Source organism: Pleurodeles waltl, chromosome 9 (genome assembly GCF_031143425.1).
Source record: "Pleurodeles waltl isolate 20211129_DDA chromosome 9, aPleWal1.hap1.20221129, whole genome shotgun sequence".
In the NCBI taxonomy this organism is placed as follows: Eukaryota; Metazoa; Chordata; class Amphibia; order Caudata; family Salamandridae; genus Pleurodeles; species Pleurodeles waltl.
Genome location: NC_090448.1, coordinates 297,097,273 through 297,100,384, shown reverse-complemented (window position 1 = coordinate 297,100,384; position 3,112 = coordinate 297,097,273).

Sequence of the window (3,112 nt, the reverse complement as noted above, 5' to 3'; positions counted from 1 at the left end):
GGAGAAGGATCCCACACCTCCTGCCATGAAGGGGAAGGAGCCGGCACCTCCTGCTTTGAAGGGGAAGAAGCCCTCGACTCCTGCCCAAAAGGCTAAGGAACACGTACAACCTGCCATGAAGCCCTCAACCCCTGCCAAGAAAGGTATGGATTCCACGCCTCATGCCAAGAAGGAGAAGAAGCCCTCGACTCCAGCGGAGACTGTCAGGGTGACACCACCACCAGTGGTCATGGGGCCCCCACCACTGCCAGCTGAGGAAGTGCATCCCTCACCACCAGTAAAGGCTACCCAGGAGGCACCTCTTTGTGCCACCACAGTGCAGCCATCACCACCAGCGGAAGCCATGTAGGCCACCCTCCAGGGGCTGCTGTACGAGGGGCCCCCTCCAGAACCAGTGGGAAAGAGACCCACCTGAGAGACTGTGCCCTTGCACTCCCCAGCACAGAGAAATGGGCATGGAGTCCCCTCCAGAACCAGTGGGAAAGACACCCACTAGAGAGACGGTTGCCTTGCACTCCCCAGCACTGAGAAATGGGCATGGTGACCCTCCAGAACCACCAGTGGGCGTGTTACTGACTTTGGCTGAGGTGCCCCACACCCCCCATCCCCCTGAGGTGCCTGCCCACTTGCAAACTGATGCCCCTGCAGAGGTCCATCCGGATGAAGTCAGGATTTGAGTTGGGCCTTGTACTGTGCCCTGTGGCCATGTGGGCCCTTAGTACTTTGGACTGGGCATTGGCCCTTTTTGTACATTTGTACATATCTATTTAACAACAATTGGATTACTTATTGGCTGTTGATATAAATACATTCTCCTTAGTGCATTCTTGTTCTTGAATTATTCTGACATGTATCGTATGCCATTGTTTTCGTGTGCAGCTGGACGTGTGTATGGTGTGTGTGTTGTGCATGTGTGTGTGTCACTCTCGTTTTACTCCCTCCATCCCTTGTGTGCTAGGCAGCTGTACTCACCGTCGTCATCGGCGTTGCTGTTCCAGATTGAGCATGACATAGAAGAGCATCGGAAAGACTTGCAGTTCGGGTTCCATGGTGGCACTGTTCTTCCCTGTGTCTTCTATGGTGGGTCCTTTCTGTTCTGTGATGCGTTTCTGCCAGGCTTTTGATGCCATTGGTACAGCCCCGGAAAGCATGGCAGATTGCTGTGTCTTAATATGGTGGGTGGTTCTTTGTCTTCTGCCTGGCTGTTGACGCCTACCGCCATGGTGAGTGTTGTTTCAGCCCTGACGGTTGGTGTGGTACATTGGCTGTCTATGGGAGTTCTCACCACCATGGTCATAATTTAGCAGTAATTACCACCAGCCTGTTGTGCCTGTATTACCGCCACTTTATCACTCACCGCCAGGGTCATAATGAGGGCCCATGTGTTAGTGGATTGTCCAGGAGACAGCTCCTGGAATACATACTATGGCGGTCATTCTGACCGCGGCGGGCGGCGGTCGCCGCCCGCCATGCGGTTACCACCGAATGACCGCCCCGCGGTCAAAAGACCGCGGCGGCCATTCCAACTTTCCCGCTGGGCCGGCGGGCGACCTCCAAAAGGCCACCCGCCGGCCCAGCGGGAAAGCCCCTGCAACGAGGAAGCCGGCTCCGAATGGAGTTGCAGGGGTGCGACGGGTGCAGTGGCACCCGTCGCGATTTTCACTGTCTGCAAAGCAGACAGTGAAAATCTGTATGGGGCCCTGTTAGGGGGCCCCTGCACTGCCCATGCCAGTGGCATGGGCAGTGCAGGGGCCCCCAGGGGCCCCACGACACCTGTTCCCGCCATCCTGGTTCTGGCGGTGACAACCGCCAGAAACAGGCTGGCGGGAAGGGGGTCGGAATCCCCATGGCGGCTTCCCTGGGCCAGGGGAAAACCGGCGGGAAACCGCCGGTTCCCCTTTTCTGACCGCGGCTTTACCGCCGCGGTCAGAATAGCCCAGGAAGCACCGCCAGCCTGTTGGCGGTGCTTCCGCTGCCCTCCGCCCTGGCGGTCACAGACCGCCAGGGTTGGAATGAGGGCCTATGTGTTGGAGCATTACCTAGGAGACAGCTCTTGGAGGATATAGGTTTATGTTAGAGGGGTACCTAGGAGACTGCTCCTGGAAGAAATAGATAGTTATTACTGGATTACCCGGGAAACAGTTCCTGGAAGGGGCAATTCGTGTCCATCAGGTATCCCGGGTAGATCCGGAGGGTTAGGATAAAGAAAAGTGGGGTGAATCAGGTAACGTATGAAGTCTGACGTGACAGGAGACGGCTTTTTACCGGTGCCAGCAGGCCTCACTCTGAAAAAGTCAGATACCTGGTTCGCTGATTCCTCAATTTAAAATATTGGAAAGGCGTCTTTAAGGGAGAGTAATCGAGGCTGGGCCATCAGTGAAGAGTCTGACGTTTAGGTAAGGGGAGGACCGAATGGTCGGTGTCAAATGACTTTACCCTGAGCGCAGTCAGACCCTGGGTTGCATACCTGAAAAAGTGCAAATTGCAATGAAAAAGCATTTGATATAAGAGTGATAAAAAAGTGTGTGATTTTTCATAACCATAGCGGGCAAATTATAGAAAAAAAGGCAAGCACTTTTGCCAACAGTTATAAAATCTGAAATAAGTGAGGAAGAGAGAATGCGAGATCCCTGCCATATTTTTGATATTCTAATAGAAAAACTTGAAGCGTCCTGGAAGTGGGGAGATACTAGCACAAATAAAACTCGAGAAGTAAAAATAGATAATATCAAGATTAGTGGAAATAAATAAAAGGTCATGTGAGTGAGAGTAATAATTCCCTGTGGCAGGAAACAGACACCCTTGACATAGTTCTAAAATGTTAATGGGTTCATGTGCAACCCGCATCTCCATGTAACACTCCTCGGTTCCACATAATAACGCAGTATGAGAAGCCCTTCTTGATGAATTTTGAGACAGGATGGGGAAAAGGGGCCAAAGCGGCAGATGAGTATTGGGACGAAGAGTCTGATACGAATGAGGGTGCAGAAGGAAAAAACAGAAGCCTGTATAACTTTTGACTGCATCCTACACGAAGGCTACAAGTGAGACAGGGAGAAAGTCAATTCTAAAGACAACCAAATTGAGTCTGACACCCATAGAGACGACAGAA